This window comes from Alexandromys fortis, unplaced genomic scaffold, assembly GCF_014885135.2.
Source record: "Alexandromys fortis isolate MF-2015 unplaced genomic scaffold, M_Fortis_MF-2015_v1.1 scaffold_72, whole genome shotgun sequence".
NCBI classification, from domain to species: Eukaryota; Metazoa; Chordata; class Mammalia; order Rodentia; family Cricetidae; genus Alexandromys; species Alexandromys fortis.
Window position 1 is genome coordinate 6,277,224 of NW_026067969.1, and position 22,147 is coordinate 6,299,370.

A 22,147-nucleotide genomic window follows, 5' to 3' on the forward strand; every position below is an offset into this window, starting at 1 on the left:
GTGGTGATGGTGGTGGTGGTGGAGGTGGTGGTGGTGGTGATGATGGTGGTGGTGGTGATGATGGTGGTCGTGGTGATGGTGGTGGTGGTGATGATGGTGGTCGTGGTGATGGTGGTGGTGGTGGTGGTGGAGGTGGTGGTGGAGGTGGTGGTGGTGTGTGTTTTGAGACAGGTTTCACCGTGTAGCCCAGCCTGGTCTTGAAGCCATCAGCCCCTGCTGCTGTCATCCCCAGTGTTAGATAACAGGCATGTGCCATTAAGCCTGACTCAGATTCTTTTTTCAAAAACCTTTCTAAAACCTACCCAGAGTCTGGATACTTGCTTTATACCCAGAGGTGTCCCTGGCCCCGAAAAGGACAGACAGGGTGGCCCGCACTGTGGGCAGGTGAAGGTTCTGTCTCAGTTATTTTTCAGTTGCTGTGATAGAATACACTGACAAAAGCCACTTAAGGAAGGAGTGTTCTCTTTGCCCACCACTACACCATGCAGGGGACAGACTGACACAGCAGCCAGCCACATCAAATCCGCAGTCAGGAAGGAAGCAGAGGGCCATGGACGCACAGTGTGCCTCAGTTCCCTTTCTCCACTCTACAGTCTGAGACCCCAACCAAGGAATGGTGCTACCCACAGTGGGTGGGTCTTCATACCACACCCCCACCAGCAAGCTTAGAGGCCTATCTCCTGGGTGACTCTGGAATCTTCCAAGTTGACAATTCATGTTAACTATCCCAGAGGCCAAAGCCCATACCTGCCTAGTTTGGTCTCAGTGTCTCTGGGGAGTGTGGTGACGGAGGATCCGTGTTCTAGGCTGGGAGGACTCTCACTAAAGGTCCCTGGTGTGAGGTGCCGCTGAGCCTCAGGGCCTGTTCCGGATCAGACCAGAGCCTTGAGCTTGGCAGGGAAGGCAACACTGGGGTTTGAATTCCAGCAGTGGGTGCTAGGCAAGGTTTTGGGTGCAAACTAGGCATGCCTCTGCCCTAGAAGAGGAGCAGACCTGTGAAGGCAGTGGGGTTGGGAGTGGGGCAGAATATTGCACACACTGGAGTTGCTTGTAGACCTTGCTCGTAAGCAGCCCCCTAGCTGGAGCAGGGCTCAGTGACCTAGAGACTGCACTGCTCTGAAGGATTTGGGTTCGGTTCCCAGCACCCACAGCTGGCAGCTGTGAATTAGGGAGGATCTGACACCCTCTGGCTTCCACAAGCACCTGCGTGCACGTGGGACACATGAACTCATGTGACCCCACACATACACACAAAAAGTAAAAAATGGATCTGGACAGGACATGGTGGTGCATGCCTGTAACCCTAGCACTCAGGAGGCAGAGACAGGCAAACCTTCGAGTTCAAGGCCAACCTGGACTACATAGCAAGTTCCAGGACATCCAGGGCTACATAGTGAGACCTTCTTAAAAAAAAAAAAAAAAGTCCAGTCTGGCACACCAGCATTTCCCAGGTCTTGTGTTACAGCAGATGGACTAAAGGATTAAAGCTAGGATTAAAGGTGTGCTCCACTCTGCCCATCCTTTACCCTATTTTTTGAGACAGGGTCTCTCACTGAACCTGGAGTTACCAACTAGCCAGATTAGCTGACCAGCCAACCAGGTATCCTCCTGCCTCAGTCTTCCCAGAACTGAGATCATAGATTGTATTCTGCTGAACTTGAATTTTTTTAAACGTGGATCCAAGGGATTCCACTCAGTTCTTTAGACTTGCATGGCAACCGCTTCATTGAATCTCTCGCCAGCCAGTTATCTTTTTACATTACATTTGCTTATTTATTTGCCTGTATTTTATGTGCCTGTGTCACAGCGAGCATGCAGAGGTCAGAGGACAACTTACTAGGGTCAGTTCTCTCCTTCCACCGTGTGGGTTCCACGAATTGGACTCAGGTCGTCAGGCTTGGCAGCAAGGTCCTCTACCCACTGATCCACCTTGCCTGCCCCTGAGAATCGTTCTTAAGAAGCTGCTGTGCCCTTCTCCCTGTGGCTTCTAGGGTGCTCAGAGGTGACTTCCTGTTTTGAATGGAGAAGTCATATCCTCAGGATGGTGAGGTCTGGAGAACTCTGTCATAGGTAGAGGAGATACAGGTTGAGAACTGGGAGAGAAGACAGTTGTCAATCAGTGGCAGATACCCCATGTCCAATATACTTCTGAGCCCACTTATGACCTCTGAACTCTTCTGGCTGTGCATCCAAGGCTTGGAACTCCATATGTTGTGAGATGAGGTTGAGGAGGGCAGAGTTCTTCTCTGTAACCATGTAACGCTCCCTGGCTGTCTGGTTCCTATCTTGTGCCTTGTGTGCCTAGGCCGGGCCTGCTGGCCTCTCATGCCAAGCTGCAGATGGGGTCCCCACACCCTCCCAAAGGATTGCCAGGGTGGAGAATACAGGCAAGGTCTGGTCCAGACCCAGGGCCTATGTGCAAATCTGTCCCTTGCTGTACCTCCCAGTGAGCTGCGGCTCTCAGCCATGTCCTCTCCAACGTCTTGGCTACTTCCATGGTTGGTGGGGTGAGGTAGGGGTGGGGAAACACTGACTCCCACCCCGCCCTGCACCCTGTATCTGGCACTGCCGACCCAGCTGGTCTGAGAGACTTCGGTGGCAGTGCCTCCCGCGCACATGTGAGCACAGATTCTTGGCTGGTCCCTCTCTCCATTGCTGAGATTCTGTCCAGCTGTGGTCTGCCCCCAGCAGCCCCAAGCAAGCTGGCTTGCTGCTTAGGAACACCCTCATTTGGGGTGAGTCAGGGGCTGAGTGGCGGTGTTTGGCATCCCCAACTTAGCTCCCCCTAGGGAAGGCACACACCGTTGCTACCAATGCAAGAAAAACCAAAGCACATTATACGTCCATGTGGTCCAGCCCTCAGGGAACTCTGAGAGGATGTGACCGGCACTGAGCTCTTTCCAGAAAGCCACCGGAGATCCCAATAGCCCTGGAGCAGGTACTAAGCCGCTGACTGGAGGGAGGCACAGCTCCTTGACAGACCCTGTGGCTTGTCCCTGCTACCCAACTTGGACATCTTCCCTTGGCAGGGTGCAGGGAGACCCTGCAGGGTCTTTCTGAATGCTGCTTGCTGCTGTGTGGACCCTGATACATGACTTCCCTCTCTGAATCCCTTTATCTCGTTCCTGGGTTTCAGGTGCCCTGTAAAAGGGCTGGCATCGCTATCTCTTCCTCCCCCTTCCTCCTCCTCTCCCTCCTCCTGCTCCTCTTCTTCCTCTTCCTCTTCTCTCCTCTCCCCCTCCTCCTCCTGCTTTGGACAGGGTCTTCATAGCCCAGCCTCTGGCTCACAGTGCAGCTGAGCCTCACCTTGCAGCTTGTCACTGAGCTCCTGATCCTCCTGCCTCCACCTCCCAGATGCTGAGAGTTCCCATGCCCAGGTAGGGCAGCAGTGTTACTGTACCTCTAGTTTGAGCCTCTCCCTTTCTCTCCCTGCCTTACCCATGATCCTTCTGTGGCTTTCCACAATGAGTGCAGGAGGCAGAGGAAAAGCAGAGGCATGGGGTGGGCTCTCGGGAATTTCAGCCGGGTACCCCTGTGAGAGGCTAAGCCAGGACACAGAACTGGGGGGGGGCTTGATGCATCAGGATGAGGGACACCTCGAGCCAGCCTTTTCAGGGTTCAGCCCAGTTTCCCCTAACCTTTTTATATGCCTTAGATCAGCCAGGGCTCCTGCCCAGATTCATCAGCAACTGGCCTGCATGGGTCATAGGACTGGGTGGGAGACTCTGGGAGGGGCGTTGGGGGGGATGACAAAAGCTGGGCTGGTTGTGTCTTGTTGAGCAGTAAGGGTTCAATATTTGTAGTCTCCTCACCTCTCATCTGCTGCTGCCACAAGCCCATGGGGGGCTGTGGCCAACCTTTAAGGTCTGCAAGTGAAGGCTGGGGGGCTGGAGAACCCCAGGATGCTGTGTGAGGAGGGACGGAGCCGCTCCAGGGGAGAATTCTGCCTGTAACAGGAAAAGAAAGATCTCTGCCTTCTAGTGCACACACAGAGCTCCGTTCCCACCCCCACAAGGCCCCAGGGACCCGAAAGAATGTGGTTTGCTGAAGGCTGCCTTGCCTCCCTGAAGGGGGTGGATTCGGCCTGAAAAAAGTTGTGTGCGAAATGAATTTTTCTAGATCCAATGCCATTTTCCAGCAGGTCGTGTTTTAAGGCCATGGCTGTATTCCCTCAGAGAAATGTCCCCAAGTGTTTCGGAAGCAGCTAGCTCACACAGGGACGAGGAGCCTCATCAAGGGAGCATGGTGGGGTACCAGGAAACACCTTCCTCCCTAAGGGTTCACAGAGGCAAGACCTCAGGAGCTCATGTGACAGTTCGGTCCTATGTCCCAGAGGATTCTGATGGCAGAAGCCCAGAGCTTCCAAGAACTGCAGGGTTAGAGGAGCAGCTTCCCTGGCCAGAAGGGTCTGCTCAAACAAGCCACAGCCCTGGGAATCTGGACCAGGAAGCTGGCTATGGTCTGCCTGCGTTCACTAAGAGTAGTTTCCAGAGCATGTCATGGGGTCAGTATGCCTGGGAATGGATTTGGGAGGCCTGTGGAAGATAGTCCTCTCCGTTTCTGTGTTAGTCACCGACAGTTGTGTAACAAACGGCCCCACACTTAAAACAACAAGGACTTTTTATCTCAGTTTCAGAGATCAGGCATTCAACTTCAGCCCACCCCCCCCCAGCTGTCCCCAGCCTGAGGTCACTGTGGCTGAGGATGTGGGAAAGGCTTCACTGAGCATGGGGTGTGTGCTTCCTACAGATTTGTCCCATGAACTCCGGGGCTGCTTGAATGTCCTTCCAAGATGGCAGCTGGCTTCCACCAGACTGGGCAACATGAAAGACCTTTATGACCGTGCCTTGGACACTCATTTCCTCATACCGCACTGGCTGCCCCAACCAGCCCTCTTCACTGTGGAAGGGGACAATACAGCCTGTAAATGCCTGAAGGCAGGGATCATTTGGAGACCATCTTGGAGGTTGGTGACCATGGCAACCATCACTTCAGCACAAAGAGAGGTATCTTTCCTGGTGCAGTTTGTTGGTTTCTTACCATTTAGTGGACACAAGCGGCTGGGGTGTTAACCTGGGATGGGAAGGAAACGGAAGAGCTGCACTGAGCTCAGGGGGATGACGGCGGTGACCATTGCACAGCCCCTGCTCTCCAGCCGTACTCTGTCAGGTCATGGGTGCCATGACACCAGCAACCCTCACTCCTAGGCAGCTTGTTCCACCCACATTCCCAGCTTAGACAATTCATTTGTAAACAGTGCATGAGGTGAGCGTGTGTGTGTGTGTGTGCCCATGTGTGCATGTGCACAGCTATAGTCACAATAGAGCTTGGGACAGAAGAGCTTAGGATGGACCCAAGCCAGGGGTAAAAATAAATATATAGATGAGATAAAGTATTCATTGATTGAGCTGGGCAGTGGTGGTACAAGCCTTTAATCCCAGCACTCGGCAGGCAGAGGCAGGCAGATCTCTGAGTCTGAGGCCAGCCTGGTCTACAGAGTGAGTTCTAGGACTGCTAGGGGTGCACAGAGAAACCCTGTCTCATAAAAAAAAAATCAGACAAAAGCATGTGGGGAGGTTAGGATGAAGAGTTGGGGCACTTACTGTCAAGCCAGAGTCCACTTGCTGTGAACAAGAGTCACACAGGCCCCAGGCTGGGAGGACTAGTGGTCAGTGGGTACCTCTGGGTCCCCACCACTGCAGTATCCTAGGTTAAGCCTCACTGACCATTGGCTGTGTATCTCAGGCTGGTGAATTCATGGTCCTCAGTTTCCCATCTATATAATGGGTGATACTGACTTTCCCGCCTTCCCCCATTGTGATTCAGATTCAGAGACAGGGTTTGGACCCACCCTGAAGACTTAGGATAGTTTCCCCAGGACACCCAGGACACTGATGTGGTGAGTTTGAGGAATCTGCACAGAAGTCCTATTGACTGGAGGGGTTCAGTCCATGGCCAGTCTAAAGAAGCCCATGGGAAAGAATTGAGCCCGCCTTGTGCTGGGGATGTGTGCAGGCACGGGTCTGCCAGCTCTAGCCGGCTGGTCTGGGCACAGCGCATTTCTCCACTGGAGAAACATCCTGGGCGTTTTCCCCAGAAGGCTCCACACACAGACTACTTCATGCTGGTCTAGCTTTGCTCTCCCAACACACAGACTAGGAAGGGACAGCACTGGCTACAGACCTAAAGCCTGGCCTGGGCTGGAAGGATGTTTGGAAACAGAAGGTCCTGGAGGGAAGGGTCAAAGGCACTTGCTTTGTGTTGGGTCTATTTGGGAGCTGTGTGACTCTGGGCAAGTGTCTTCGTCTCTCTGGGCTTGAGTTTCCACATACACAGAGCCACAGATGGAATTTGCCTTTTGGTTCTCCACCGGTCCTGGGGAGTTTGGGCTGGCCAGGGGAACCCAGAGACCGCATGGGCGTGCACGAAGTGGGCTATGCCATCAGAAAAGCTCTCTGTGGTGCTCCTATTTCATCAGGAGGGAACGTCGAGGCTGGGAGTGTGGCTCAGCTGGTAGAACGGCAGGCATAGACAGAGCCCTGAGTTTGCTTCTCCAGTGTTGCACAAACCAGTGGTGGCACACAGCTGTCACCCCCATTCTGGGGGGCGGGGTGGGTGGAGGCAGGAGAATCCAGTTATGGAGGGAGTTTGAAGTCATCCTGTCTCAGAGAAACGGGAGGGAGACTCTCTGTAGTAAACACATTGCAATCTAGAGATTCCCACCAATCTTTCCTCTCACGCTCTTCATGCCTTAGGAAGTGAAGGACACACACACACACACACACACACACACACACACACACACACAGAAAACTGCATGGGTCAGCTATCCTTTCCAAGTGGCTTCTGGTTTTCTGGGCATTGAATCTGCTTCTCTAAGGAAGCCTGAGACCCAGGACAGGTAGAGGAGTCAGCAACTGGATGGGAGTGGGATGGGGAATGATGGGGGGCGGGGGAGGGGGTTCCAGGTGCCTGTGGCTACCAACACTGAGCCTGGCTGGCCTAACTTCCTTCCTGAGTAGCCTGCCCCATGGTGGGGGCCTGGGTCAGCTGCTTGAGCTCAGCTTCCTTCAAAAGGCCAGGAGGCTGTGGGTCCCAGCATCTCTCAGCACTCCCTAAGGCCCACATTCCGTCTGCTTGCGGCATTCTAGGGGCTCCAGGTTTATGCAGGTGTGTCGACCTCCCCCAGAGGACCAGCCAGTCTGGAGATGGGCGGGCTGCACAGGCTACAGGACCGTATATGCAGGATGCCATGTGTAGCATGTCCTGTTGGTGGCACTTCCGTATGTTCAGGTGTGCTGGAATTCAGGTATATCGATCCATTTGCTCATGAATCCCCCTCCACTAGGTTGTTGTTTTGTGTGTATTTATGCACACACGTGGAAGCCGGAGGCCAGCCTGGTCCTCCGGCCCTCCCTGTCTCCCACCTAAATCTCTCCTTGGGACCTGAAGATCACTAATCGGCTAGCAGCAGGCCAGCGGACCCCAGGGGTCCTCCTGCCCCTCTCCCCCCTCCAGCACCGGGATTGCAATTGAATGCTACCAGGCCTGGGTTTCTGATGTGGGTGTTAGGGACTGGATCCAACTGAGGTCCTCACATTGTGGCAAAGGTTTTGTGGGCTAAAACTCTTCTAGGCCACGAATTATTCTTTCCTGGAGAACCCTGAGTGTGTTGTACCCTGGTCAGTCCTCTGCCTTCACTTCCTAAGGTGCCGGGTGGGGAGGGTGCTCTCCACCTGCGGGATCCCCACAGGAAGTATCAACCTTATTCTGCCCTCAGCTCTCTCCCAGAGACCAGGAGACCCTCTGTTCTTAGTGGGAGCCACCTCCACTGGATTGAGGGACCTGGGAAAGTGCGGTGGGTCCCCCTTAGCGCCTCCATTCCACACCCTAGGGCCTTGGCCTGGCCCAGAGCGAGCTCTGGAAACTTCTGAGTGAGTTTCTGATAGACAGATTGATGACTTGTTGATCCAGGTCAATCACCTGACCTGGTCACCACAGCCTGAGAAGAACTCCATGACTTCCCTCCCCAACGGGGTCGTGGGCCCCAGCGTCTGGGAGCGAATGGGTTAAGCATTTCTGGCGGCTGCCTGCTGTCTGCGGTAGTTCCCCCTTCCCAGGCTGCTGCTGCTGCTGCTGGGGTTGGTTGGCGAGGAATGTTTGTTATGCGGGCCAGAGGGAGGAAGGACAGGGAGTGGTGGGGAGGCAATAGAGTGGGGGCCCCCAGGCCCTACAGCTAGGCTCCCCCAGGTTGAGCAATCACCCCCAAGGTCCAGTAACTTCGACCCTCTCACCCAGCCCCCACCAACCCTCTCAATGCCTCCACTTCTGGCTCTTGAGGGAGGTGGAGAAACTGAGGCTCCCGGGAAGGCAGAGAAGCAAGCCCAGTGGCCACAGCCTGTCCTATATCTTAGGGGCCACAACTGTAGGCGGGACCTTGTTGGTTCCATTTTCTCCAGGCTGCAACCCACACAGGACTGTAAAGGTTACTGGCACCTGCCAGCATGCTCAGAGCCCCAATAGGATAATCTCACCTTAGCCCTAGGCTCTCAGGTGCAGGGGGGCTCCCGCTAAGCCAAGCACCCCCAGCGTGGCCCTGCAGATGCAAACGCTGGCCACCCTGCGCCTTGCCTCCCCTAGAGTGAGGTACCAAATATTCACCCACAGGCCAATGAGCTCCAAGCCCATTTCTTTCTCCTCCCAGTTGCTCCGCATTTCTAGTGGGAGAGTTGCCTCCTACACACCAGGGGAGGGGCCGCCCCCTCACCCCCGCCATCAGCCCAACTCCATCTCCAGCACCTTGAAGCTCAGTTGCTTCGGCACCTCCAGCCCACTTGAGTTTCCTCATCTGCAGAGTGGACTTCAGAGGTTTGGGGGCAGGCTTTGCCAGAAAATTCTAGGTCACGACTTGCTTGAGTCTTCCGCTCAGGTGCGCCATCCCTGCTGGGGCAGATGATGCGATCTTTTGACACATCTTTTGGGTCACATGCCCTCTAGTGTGGAGGGGGAAGGTCCCACGAGAGTCCTGTCACTGCACTGTGTAGGACAGGAGGCGGGGAAGAGTGACTTGACTATGCAGACAGACAGACACACACACACACACACACACACACACACACACACACACACACACCATGGAGGCTGCTCCTTACATTTCCTCTGCCACAGCACTTGCTTGTTTCTCCAGGCAGGGTCTCACTATATAGCCCTGGCTGGCCTAGAACTTACTGACATCCGCCTGCCTCTGCCTCATTAGTGCTGGGATTAAAGGTTCACAACCCCAGCCCCCAGCTGAGTGGCAGTGTTTGACAAGCCTGATTTACAGTCATCAAATATCCCACTGGATGCTTGTTCAGAAAACAAAAGGGTCGTCCGGACAGTGGGGACAGTGGTATTGTAGGCTTTGTGTTTTTGTTGTTGTTGTTTTGTTTGTTCGTTTGTTTCTCAAGACAAGGTTTCTCTGTGTAACAGCCCTGGCTGTCCTGGAACTCACTCTGTAGATCAGGCTGGCGTTGAACTCACAGAGAGGGAGAGGCCTTTAATCCCAGCACTCGGGAGGCAGAGGCAGGCAGATCTCTGAATTTGAGGGCAGTCTGATCTACAGAGCAAGTTCCAGGATAGCCAGGGCAAGGCGGGGGTGGGGGGTGGGGGAGTGGGGGGTTTAGAAAACAGAAAGGTTAATGACTCTCCTAAGGTCACACAGCTGGAGAAGAGGAGAGCCTCCAGAGACCCCAGTGCCTGGGTAGTCTTGGGTTTGTGGCCCAGCACACCACCCCCACCCCAGACACAAAGATGGGGGAGCACTCCCATCCCTCAATGACAGGGTTCAGAGGCAGAGCCTCCCATGAGAGGGCATAGAGCAGGACACACAGGGTTCCCTTCACTGCTCCTGATTCCCTGTGATTGGGAAGGCTGGGTGGACACAGCACAGACCTCTCTGACTGGCATTCCCTCCAGTCTCCCCTCCAGGGACCAGGACCGTGGGCTGCGCGGCACTCCCACCTTCCCTGGAGCAGGTTTCCTTTAAGAAACCCAGAGATTGATTTCCTGGCAGGCTGTGTGCGAGGAGCCGTCCAAATGGTTTGCATGTCTGCATTTTTTACTGCTCCCTTTAATATGTATGCAAATGCCGGCCCTGCACCGCCCGGCTGCAGTCACACGCGGAGCCCATTAAAGCGGCCTTCCCGGGTGCGCGCCTCATTCGAGGCGACGGGCTCGGCGACCCTGATAGATGGGGTGCTCGACGGAGACAAATGACGCCTTTGTCATTTCGTTCTCTCCTTTGGGGGGGGGGGTTGGAGCCTGGGAGCCCACAGAGGAGATTTAAATATATGCAAAATTGTTTGCTGGGTTTGGGGCCCAGTGGAGACCAGAACCACACTGGGAGGTAGAAGTCTGGTTCCTCAGGGGAAGCCAGGGTGGAGGTTGCAGGACCATGGGTGAGCAGATGCCTCTCAGCAATGAAGATGCACCTCCTCCCTGGCTTCCAGTGCTCTGGTTGTGTGGGGATAGCATCAGCTAGTCCATGCTAACCTGTTAGGTGGGCCTGGATCCCACCCATTGTGCAGATGAGGAAACTGAGGCCCACCCAGAGGGAGCTCTTCACTGAAGCAAGTGGGTGGGGAGTAGTGATTCTGTGTATCATGTCTTTGACCTCACACGTATACATGCATGTGTGAGCATGCCCAGAGTGTGCATGTGTGTGGTGTACGTGTGATGACGTGTTGTGAGTGTGCTTCTGTGTGCCTATGTGCAGCTGGATGAAGGGGTTGTGAGCACGTCCATGTGCACCCTTGTGTCAGGGTGGTGTGTGAATATGCAGGATGTGAGTGTGTGTGTTTGTGGTATGTGTGCGCCATGGTTCTGTCTTTTATTCTCTATCTCTCGGCTGTGGCCATCCTGACAGGTTATGAACATGTTCTGTGTGCTTCTGTGGATGAGGAGAGCTTGGTTAGCATATGGCCCTGGCGCCCTTGTGCTGTGTGGCCTGTGTTTTAGTACACACACGTGGGTCAAGCGGTATCCATGTGGACATGACATGTCCCACGAGGGTCCTGCCTCCTCTGATTCAGACTCGCTGAGGGAAAGCCTGCTCTATGGAGCCAGGGGATGACAGCTGAGCCAGGCACACAAGGAGACACACGGCTCTCAAAGAGGAAACTGTGTATTAAGGGACTGGGTGTAGCCAGCTACCTGCCTGGGGAATTCTGTGCTGGACGCCTCTCCCAGTCACGCAGGCACCTTTCTACCTCCTTCGCCACAGCCGCAGCTATCAGGAGCATCCCCTGGGTGACCCGTACCCGGAGCCCCGCCCAGGCTTGTGGAGGACTCTTGGCATGCCTGTGGGCTCTGAGGATACCATCCTTCATCTTAGATTCACCGAATCACAAATCCTATCCAGCGTTAGTGCCCACAAGTCCCACGTCTGGGGCTAGTCCATTTTTCCTGCAGGCCTGGTGGCTCAACACACAGTTTCACCAAGAGCCATCAGGAGTGGATGTAGATGTGGCCTTGCTCTCAAATTCAAGGCCAGCCTAAGCTATATAGAAAGAGTTCATGACTAGCCTGGACCACATGAGACCTGTCTCAAAACAGACAAAAACAAGCCAAGAGGTCAGCAAGATGGCTCAGCAGATGAAAACATTTGATCCCTGGAACCCACGAAAAGGTGAAAGGGCAGAAATAACTTCACAAAGTTGTCCTCTGACCTCCACATGCATATAGTAGCAGGTGTGCATATATCCAACACACACACAAACACACACACTAAATTTTAATCAGTTCCCACATGTCAGGATGGCCACAGTCAGGAGAAAGAGAATAACAAGTGTTGGCGAGGATGTGAAGAGGGTGCTTTGAATCAATGGTTCAGTCGCTATGGAAACAAGATGAAGCACTGACCCGGTGGTGCAGTTACTATGGAAACAGGATACTGGTCCCCCCAAAAGAAATAAAAGAAAAGAACTACTGTATGCTTGATCCACTTCTGGATGTCTGCCTCCAAAAACCAAAACAGGGGCTCCAAGGACACTCGCACACTCGTTACCCCAGCCACATCACTCACAGGAACCAAAGACGGAAGTGACATGGTGCCCTCCACTGCAAGAACAAATGAGCATACAATCGTGCTGGGATGGTATCCATTTATAAAAAGAAAGCCTGGTGCATGGCAAATGCTGTAAACCCAATTCTGCTCAAGAAAGCTTCAGGAATCAGAGGACAAATTCTGAAGCTGGGTGTGGTGGTGCATGCCTGTAATCCAAGCACTCTGGTGTGGGGCAGATCGTTGTTGCAAGTTTGGTGCTAGCCTGGTCTACACAGTGAGTTCTGGTCCAATCAGTGCTACATGGAGAGATCATCTCAAAAAACTAGACGAAGGCCACCAGGGGCTGGGGACAGTTTCCATGTTGCAAGAGTCCTGTAGATGGACTGTTTGGAGGCTTCTTGGCTCACTTTACCTGAAGTAGACTGTGGGTAGAATTCTCAGGTAAGGGACCTTCCCTCACTGTGCCTTAGTTTCCTTGTAGGTGATGGAGACAATGATGGGTCCTTCTTCCTGGGGCAACTGTGAAAGTCCGTAACACCCTGTGATGTACAACAGAGCTGTGTCCTGATGGAGCTCCCCAGGCCTCGGGCACTGGTGCTCTGACAGCGCAGCCTCCAGGGCCTGGGCACTGGAGCCCCGAAGGCGCTGCCTCTCAGGTACTAGAACCGAAACCTCTAAGTGTTTTAGGTGGATGAGACCAGAGTTCCTTAAGCAAGTGATCTCTCCACTCAGGGAAGAGTAGAAACAGGCTGGGAGCCCCCTCTAGGACTGAAGGCAGGGATCCTGTTACTCTAGTCCTGGGGCACAGGAGCCAAGTTGAGGTTGAGAGGACCAGATGCTTCCCATGTCTATGTGACCTTTGAGATCCAGCTTCCTCAGGCCTGGGCCTTCTTACATCAGCTCAAGGCACTCTTTCCAGAGCTTTCTTTTTGTAGTTGTTCTGAAACCCACAGCACTTACCAGAAGCTCTACAGCTGCTCAGGTTGAGTCAGTGCCCTTGAGTTCTCTCCCCCCGACGTGGTCTTTAAGGACTACCCTTCCACAGTCTTAACTCAGTGACCCAAATCTTCTGTCTTTCTTTTTTCCTATGCTGAGGGAGTCACTGTACTAATTGATTCTGAGGAAACCACACACTGACTGTGAAGTCATCAGTCCGACACTGACACTGAAAACAACAGGCAAGAAAGTACACAAGCCGGGCGGCGGTGGTGCACACCTTCAATCCCAGCACTCAGGAGGAAGAGGCCAGCGGAGCTCTGTGAGGTCCAGGCCAGCCTGGTTATAGAGCAAGTTCCAGGACAGCCGGAGCCACACAAAGAAACCCTGCCTCGAAAGACCAGAAAAAAGAAAAAGAAAAAGAAAAAGAAAAAGAAAGTACACAAAGACACAGACAAATACAGATACACACAGACATAGACACACAAACACAAAGACATAAGCACAAATACAGAGTCAGACTTACAGAGAAACAGACATGCACAACACACAAGTACAAATGCATACACCCATACTCACACAACACACACAGACATGCATGGATATATAAACAAGCACACACACACGCTCATGCATATGCACACAGAAACATGCACACACATATAGACATGTATAGATACACAAACATACACATATGCATACACATACATCTACACAGAAACATGCACACACATGCAAATATACACACAGAGACATGCACACAGGTGCAAACACGTGCAACACACACAAGCTCATGCATATACACACAGAAACATGCACACACATATAGACATGTATATATACACAAACATACACATATGCATACACATACATCTACACAGAAACATGCACACACATGCAAATATACACACAGAGACATGCACACCGGTACACACACGTGTGACACACACGTGCACATACACACTCTCACACATACATGCACACAAGCACACAAACGTCCTGTTTTCCCAGAGACTTTTCTGGCAAAGACTTCCAGAATCCTTTCGTAGATTTGAACTCCAAGTCCCACAAAGTAATGGAGGATGGGATGAGCCCATTTCCTGCTGGGGGTGGGGCAAGCAAGTATCCCTTCCAGGGGCTTCTCCCTCTGCTGCAGCAGAAGCGCAGCCCCTACCCTTTACCCTGGTGGAGGGCTGGGGGAGGTCACTGCTGCAGCCCCCCATGATTTCCCGGCTGTAAAGATTTAGAATTTTCCATCTCTGTCACCAGGTTTTACTCTTCTCAGTTTGTGGCAGAGGACACAGTGGCCTGCTCACCTTCCCTTGTCCACCCTGACTTCCTCAGGAGGGCGGAGGAGGAGCTCCGGGGCAGACCCAGGCCCACCGACAGTCTCAGCCTGGGTCTCCACCCCTCCGACCTCATGGGCTTCCTGGAGGAACTGGCTCAGGGAGGTAGACAGATGAGAATCAGTCTGACAGAGGTGTGAGGAAGAAGCTGTGTGGAGCCAGGCTCAGGGGAACTTGCAGACCTGCTTTGCCGCTTTGGAGACACGCCCTCAAGGAGCGTTAGACCTGGCCCCTGGCATGTTCTAGTCACCATTGGTATCCAAAGAAACCCTTAGAGAGTGGGAAGTGTGACTAAGTTGGTAGAGTGCTTGCCTAGCATGCACACAGCCCTGGGGTTGATCCCCAGCACCCCCAAAACCCAGACTTGGTGGTGCAACCCTATAAACCCAGCACTTGGTGGTGGAGGCAGGAGGATCAGAAGTTCAAGGTCATCCTTAGCTGTGTAGTGAGTCTGAGGCTACTTTTGGTTACATTAAATCCTGTCTAAAAAACCAGAGCAAGCCTGGAGTGATCAAGAGCAGGAAGAGGTGGGAATTAGGGAGACTGGAGCCCTGGCTCAGTCTCTCAAGGGCTGGCCTGCAAACATGGGATGGAGTCTGGGTCCCCAGAAGCCTGTGCAAACCAGGAAACTTTAGTGGCACACAGCACCGAGCAGTTGGAGACAGAAGGACACTGGGGCTTGCTGGCCAGTCAGCCTAGGCCACCATTGAGCACCACAGTCAATGAGAGACGCTGCCTCAAAAAATAAGGTAGGGAGTGATTTGGAAGGACACCCAGTGCTGGCTTCCTGCCTTCACATGTGGGCAGATACACACACAGGACTTCCGTGTGACGGCGAGTCTTGGTTGTCAGCTTGACTATATCTGGAATTAACCTAAACCCGCATGGTTGGGTACATCTGTGAGATCCCCCCCCCCTTAATGAAACCATTTGAACTGGGAAAATGCACTTTTAACCTGGATCTTTTAAAGTGGGAAGATCCACTTTTCATCCGGGCCACGCCTGCTGCTGGCAGCCTATAGGAAGGACACGAAGCAGAAGCTCTCTTTGCCTGCTTGCTCTCACTGGCAAGTCCATCCCTTCACTGGCATCAGAGCCTACTTCTCTGAGATTTCAGAGTACACAGAAGACCAGCTGAGACATATAGCTGGATTATTGGACCTTCCGTTGGTAGACAGCCATTGTTGGACTAGCTGGACAACAGCCTGTAAGCCGTTCTAATAAATTCCGTATCTATCTATCTATCTATCTATCTATCTATCTATCTATCTATCTATCATCTGTCTATTTATCTATCTATCTATCTATCATCTACCTATCTATCTATCATCTATCTGTAATCTATCTATCTATCTATCTATCTATCTATCTATCATCTGTCTATCTATCATCTACCTATCTATCTATCTATCTATCTATCTGTCTGTCTATCTATCATCTGTCTTCTATCTATCTAGATATCAATATTCAAAGGACACAAATGTGTGAGTTATAAGGTCTATTCCTCTAGAGCAGTGGTTCTCAACCTGTAGGTCGAGACCCCTTTGACAAACATCTGTCTCCAAAACTGTTTGCATTACAATTCATAACAGTAGCAAAAGTACAGTTATGAAGTAGCAATGAAAACAGTTTTATGGTTGGAGGGTCACCTCAGCATGAGGAACTGTATTTAAGGGTCACAACATTAGGAAGGTTGAGAGCCACTGCTCTAGAGAACCCTGGGACCAATACACCCCACATATATGCACACACAGGAACACATGTCAAATAGTACATACAAAACCCAAAACAAAAGGGAAGAAGGCAAGAGCCCATGATCATGACTTCACAACTTCTTCAAGAGAGGGCCAGGACAGGTGTTATCACCTGTGAACCTCAACATACAGCAGTCTCCAGGGCAAGGTAGGTGTGTCGGGAGGACACAGGCAGGTGAGATGCCCCAAGCTTGCTCCTGCAGCTGTGTGGCTCTCCTGAGGTGGTGGACGCAAAAGAACTCCGAGACTGTCCCAACCAGCCAGGAAAAGGAGCTCCGAGACTGTCCCAGTGGGAGGGGAAAAGGAACCCTGAGACTGTCTTAGCAGGAGAGTAAAAGGAACCCCGAGACATCCCAGCTGGAGAGGAAAAGGAACCCCGAGACTGTCCCAGCCGGAGGGGAAAAGGATGAGTGGGGCTAAGGCCAAAAAGCAAAGTCCAAGCCTAAGACCTGGGGTGAGACTAGAGGAGCCCCCTCCACTTCTGTGACAGGGACCCAAAGCGATTCAGATGCCAGGGCCAGACTGCTCCTAGAGATAGGGAGCATTGTGCTACGCCTATATGATTCCTCCTGCTTGCCAGAAGAGGCTCTGGAGGGTGAGGGCCTCCTTCGAGGGCTGAGTGGGGAGGAACCAACGGCTTTGGGTCCTGTGTGGGCAGAGGACCCCATGGAGAGCACACAGCCCTGTGCAGAGGGAGCGACAGTTGCCCTCCATGAGTGGAAGGGTTTGAGGCCACAGACTGAAGGTGGGCAGAATGTGCTATAGTGGTCCTGGTCTATGTCCCTGGTGGGAGCATATTCAGAAAGGAACACAGGCTGGCAGCAAACTCCCTGTGTTGCCGAGGATGACCTTGAACTTCTGATCCTTCTGCCTCTAGCTCCCCAGTCCTGGGATTACAGGTGTGTGCCACCACCTGGTTTTTATGCCACCTGGGGATCAAACCCAGGGCTTCTTGCTGCCTGGAAAGCCCTCTGCCAGCGAAGCCACACCCCCAGTCCTGAATGCTTGCTGGCTAAGCCACACCCCCAGTCCTGAATGCTTGCTGGCTAAGCCACACCCCCAGTCCTGAATGCTTGCTGGCTAAGCCACACCCCCAGTCCTGAATGCTTGCTGGCTAAGCCACACCCCCAGTCCAGAATGCTTGCTGGCTTGCTTTTTCCCTCTCTCCCTCCTCCCTCTTTCCCTTTCTTGAGACAGGGCTTTACTCTAGCTACAGCCCAGGCTAGACTCGAACTCTCAATCCTCCTGCCTCAGATTCCTGAGTGTTGGGATTTCCAGAGCCAGCCTGGGACACACATTGTGACGAGACTGTGTCATCTGGGGCATGATGAAAGCACACTTATGATTCCAGCACTCGGGAAGCTGAGGCAGGAGGATCGTGAGGTCCTGGCCAGCCTGTGCCACACAGTAAAACCTTGTCAAACCCAAATGAAAGTTGAGGATTTAGGTGTCTTCGGTTTGAGCCCCCCAGCACCAAAAAGGGGGGGGGCTGATCTGTTTCTTTTTTGTGCTCAACAAAATACTTGTCAGAGAGGCCAGGGAAGTGCCTCAGCTTTCTCCTGCTGACACACACAGCAAGGAGTTAGCTCCGAGCCCCAGCGAGGGAGAAACTGAGGCTTGTGAACTGGGAGGCTGTTCTGGCCTGGGGAGCTGACTGTGAGCCTCAGGCCCCAGTTCACTCCTCTCGGCCACTCAGCCTTCGCCTCGCCGGCCCCAGCATCTTGGCCTCCAGAGGAAGATTCCCGCGGTCCCGGTTGGGGGTGCCAGACTGCCGCGACGACAGCTGTGTTTTTTTAAATCCTCTTCTCGCTGACTTATGATTATTCTTCTTTAAGGCAGGGAAGAAATCCAGAGCGTGGCAGCTGGTCACCTCGGGGTGGCGGCCCCTCCTCATCTGCCGACCTGCGGAGGAGACCGGAAGCTGGAGGCTGGAAAGGGGAGGAGGAGCTGGAGGGGAGGATGGAGAAAGTGAGGAAGAGGATGAGAGGCGTGGGGAGGAGCATACGGAGGCAGGTGGAAAGGAGGCGCGCAGGAAAGACCCCCCCAGCTCCTCTAGCAGATAGGGGAGCGAGAGACACACAGATGAATAATTTACCAGGAAAATGCAAAAAGAATTTAGAAACTGCATTTATAAATATTTATTTTCGCAAGTTCCCCCCTCCTAATCCCCCTGCTAGCCCTTGTCGGTTGGGGAGGGGGCAGTCCCCTTCCCTACCCCTCAATTTCTCTGGCTTTCCTCCAGGTCTGGGCCTGCCCTCCCCTGCCCCCATCTCTGCCTATCTTTCTCCTTTCTCACACTCTGTCCTCTTTCCACAGGTCTCTCTGACCAGTTACCATGCCCACCCCCACCCCATTTGGGGTACCATACCCACCCCACCCCATTTGGGGGGTGTACCACAAACTCCTCTTCTCTAACCCCCATTTCTCGCTGCTTCCGGGCATCATGCTCCCGCGAACCCGTCTTTGTGTATGTCCCTCCTTCTCCCCTTTCTTCCCTGTCAGTTTCTGACCTTTGCGGTTCTCAGCCTCAGGCATCCCAGAGACCTCACTTTTTGTCTGGGTCAGGATCGGTAAGGACTGAGCAGCCATAAGAGCTGGGGAGGGTGAGTCATTCCCAAGACCTGAGTGGGCTTTCTGAGAAGGGTCCGAGGAAGAACCCTGTGAGGAGGTAGCATGGTACCCCTTGGTCAGGGAGCTAGCCACCATCAGATGGAGTGGAAACTCAGGAAGGCTCGAGAGACCAACTGAGGCACCGGGGATGTCTCTCACAGGGAGCGTGAGGAGCGGTTGGTCAACAGACTCAGGGCAGGGCTCACCTCTCATAGCCTTCTCTGAGAAGGGAGCCCTGTGCTTGGGTACCACACACTCCCCTGGGAGTCGGGGGAGGTGGGGTGGCAATTCCTCCTTTCTCTCTCCTTGCCCTCCAGGGCTGGGGGTCCAAGTCCAACTTGGATGCCTGGGTTGCTTGCCTAGACCTGATGGCAGCACCTGGCCTTCAGCTATTTGGGACCCAACACTTGTGCCAAAAAGAGCTGGCAGTCAGGGAGGCCTGTGGGTGACACATACCTGTTCTCCCAGTACAACATGCTCAGGGCCCACTCGAGATCACCTCTCAAGATAAAAGACCCAAAAGTAAACAACAGGAGTCTTTTCCTTTTTGGTTGAGACAGGGGAATCTCACAATATAGCCCAGGTTGGCTCAGAACTCTCTTGTATAGCTCAGGCTGACCTTGAACTTGTGACCCTCCTACCTAAGCACCTTTAAAATTTTAAGAGAGTACAGTGACTCTCATAAGCATTATTGTCTGTAGCACCTGTGTTACACACACTCAGGGAGCTGAGGCAGAGGGTGCTTGTTCAAGGCTAGCCTGGGCTACATAAGGAGTCACTGTGAAAAGAACAGAAGAGAGGGAAGGAAGGGGAGGGGCTCCAAGGGGAAACCTTCAAGAAACCAAGTTCAGGAGGCTCTGTCTGAAGGAGTAAGGCAGCAAGGACCTGGGAGGTCCACCTCAAACACCTACTGCTGTGGCAAGCCTCTCAAACATGGTGTCCTCAATGTCCCTTAGTGAGACCACTTTGGGACTGCCTTGGCTCATTGGCTGCTCTAGCCTTTCCTGAGCTCCTAGCATCTCCTCTGCTGACACCGAGGACACTCTGTCTTGCTGCCTGGCTGCACGACCACACCCAGTCTCCATCCAAGGACGTGTGTCCGGCTCCCCCACATAGGATGATAAAGCTGCCCCTCCAGAAAGATGCCCTTCACTAAGCCACTTACGGAGGTTATTTCCAGACAGGGTTTTTCGGTGCGGCCGTCGCTGTCTCGGAACTCTCTCTATAGACCAGGCTGGCCTCAAACTCACAGATCCTCCTGCCTCTGCCTCCTGAGTGCTGGGATTAAAGTGTGTACCACCACAGCCTGGCCACTAAACTACTTCTTGTGGTAGGCAGATCTGAAGATAGCCAGTTCCCTGCATGGGTACCACTTTCTCTGGGCCCCGTTTCTTTGTCTGTAAGACAGGCATGCTGTAAGTTTCTGTTGCATGAAGTTCTGACAGGTTCCACAGGGGACAGTGAGTGCTCTTGATGGGGAGACCCAAGCCTTCCAGTCCAGAGGTCTCTGCCTCGAGGCCCCTGCACATCCACAGCCCTGGCTGTGGCTGCATGGGCAAAGGGGCAAGCGAAACTGCTGCCTACATGGACACTGAAGGGTGGGTTGCACAGTCCTTCCCCAGAGAGCAGGAACATGCGGCAGACTCTCCCTGCCCCTCTGCAGTCTGCTCCCCTCCCCCCTCCTCCCACCAAGTTGTGCTATGTCCACTGTCTTGGAACAGGGGAGAGCAAGTCCCAGGAGTGGGAGTCAGAATCAATGGCCCCTGTCTGGACCAGGGAAATGGGGTTTTTGAGACCAGAGCTGCAGGCAGGGGAGTTTGGCACCACCAGAGCGGGGGCCTGTTCAGAGCATAGGCAGCAGGTGAGATGAAGGAGGCCTGGTGGGACTGTGAGGCTAGAGTGGGCCCCGGGGCTCTAGGAAGCTGCTCACGTGCAGAGGCCTTCCCGATGTGTGTGGTGGCCACCGCTCACCCTGGCACTGCCCACCTTGGCACCGCCCATCCTGGCACCGCCCACCCTAACACCACCCACCTTGGCACAGTCCACCTCGGCGCCGCCCACCCTGGCACCGCCCACCTCGGCACCGCCCACCCTGGCACTGCAGTACCCCTCCCTCCTGCTTCCTCTCCACTCACCTCCCATAGTCTTGAGCCAAGGGTTCTCTATCTACCACATCTTCCACTTCTCCAGACATGGCATCCTCCCACCCCCCTTTCCTTCTCCCTCTCACGTCTGGAGCTCAGACCTAGTCTTTCCTAGGTCTGCAGGGAGCCCTAACAAGTCTGCCCTCATCACCCTTGATTCCCGCTCACCCTGACAGCCTTCTCTCTCCATTTCCAGCTGAACTTAGGTCCTTTCCAGACAGCTGGGCTTGTGCGTGTGCTGTTTCGTGGCCCAGAATATTCCCCATCCACATCAGCTGATTATCTGTTCGGTGAGCTCTCAGCCCAGGCTCCCCTCCACTTGGGCCTCCCCTGAGTACTCTGGGAACAGTCTCAGGGTTACTTATCCAGCTGGAATGAAGAGCGATACCCAAGTTTGCACGGAGGTCTGGGGGCAGGGGACAAGGATGGGTGCACCTGGTGTATGCTTGGCGCGATTCCCAGGTTGGTCCTTCCTCCTCTGGAACCACGCTGCCCTAGGAGCCATTCATCATCGGCCCTCCGTGGTGTGGCACTGTGCTCTGCACACCTACCCTGACATCACACGAACCTGTGTCTGCACCAGCTGTGTCCCTTGCCTCAGAACCTCAGCTCTCCTGTCTGCTGACTAGAAGAACGGCGACACACCCATGGCTGCTGTAAGGGCCGGGTGAAGTGTGCCTGGTCTGGGCATCATAGCAGCAGTGTTCACAGCTCTGTTTCCTACTCGCCAGCCTGGCCCACTGACATCTGTGTTTTAGAGAAAGGAAAACATTAACCGGGGCTGGCTCAGAACTCACTATGGAGCCCAGACTAGCCTCCAGCTCTTGACGGTCATCCTGCCTCAGCCTCCTAAATGCAGTGAGGTAGCAGCCTTTGGTAAAGTGCTTCCCTAGCAAGCAAGAGGCCCTGGGTTCAAACCCCAGCACTGCATAATCTAGGCATGGTGTTGCATGCCTTAATCTAAGATTAGCCTGGGATGCATGTTACCCATCTCTGTGATAAATAGATAAATAATACAGTAACATTTTCCTCCATTTGCAAAAATAATATATGTTAATTGTGGATACTTCTGAAGTTAAGATCAACATAAGAGAAACTTTATTTTGTATTATATATTTTTTATTTTTGTGTGTGGAGTGTGTGTGTGTGTGTGAGTGTGTGTGTATGTGTGTGTGTGTAAGTACGTGTGCGTGAACTCATGTGTGACGGTCAGAAGACAGCTTTATGTAGTCGGTTCTCTCCTTCCACCTTTATGTAAGTTCAGGGTTAGAACTTGGATCATCAAGTTCACAAGGCAAGCTCCGTTCCTTA

At 53.3% G+C, this 22,147-nt stretch overlaps 1 long non-coding RNA gene across 1 annotated transcript in view; it reads left to right on the forward strand.

Annotated features, from left to right (window-relative positions):
• The window catches only part of LOC126509316 (uncharacterized), a 30,253-nt gene that overhangs the window by 4,425 nt on the left and 3,681 nt on the right, over positions 1-22,147 (forward strand). Inside the window, exon 2 of the long non-coding RNA XR_007594129.1 lies at positions 4,750-5,006. This is a non-coding gene — a long non-coding RNA (uncharacterized lncRNA). The remainder of the gene's footprint in view (positions 1-4,749; positions 5,007-22,147) is intronic.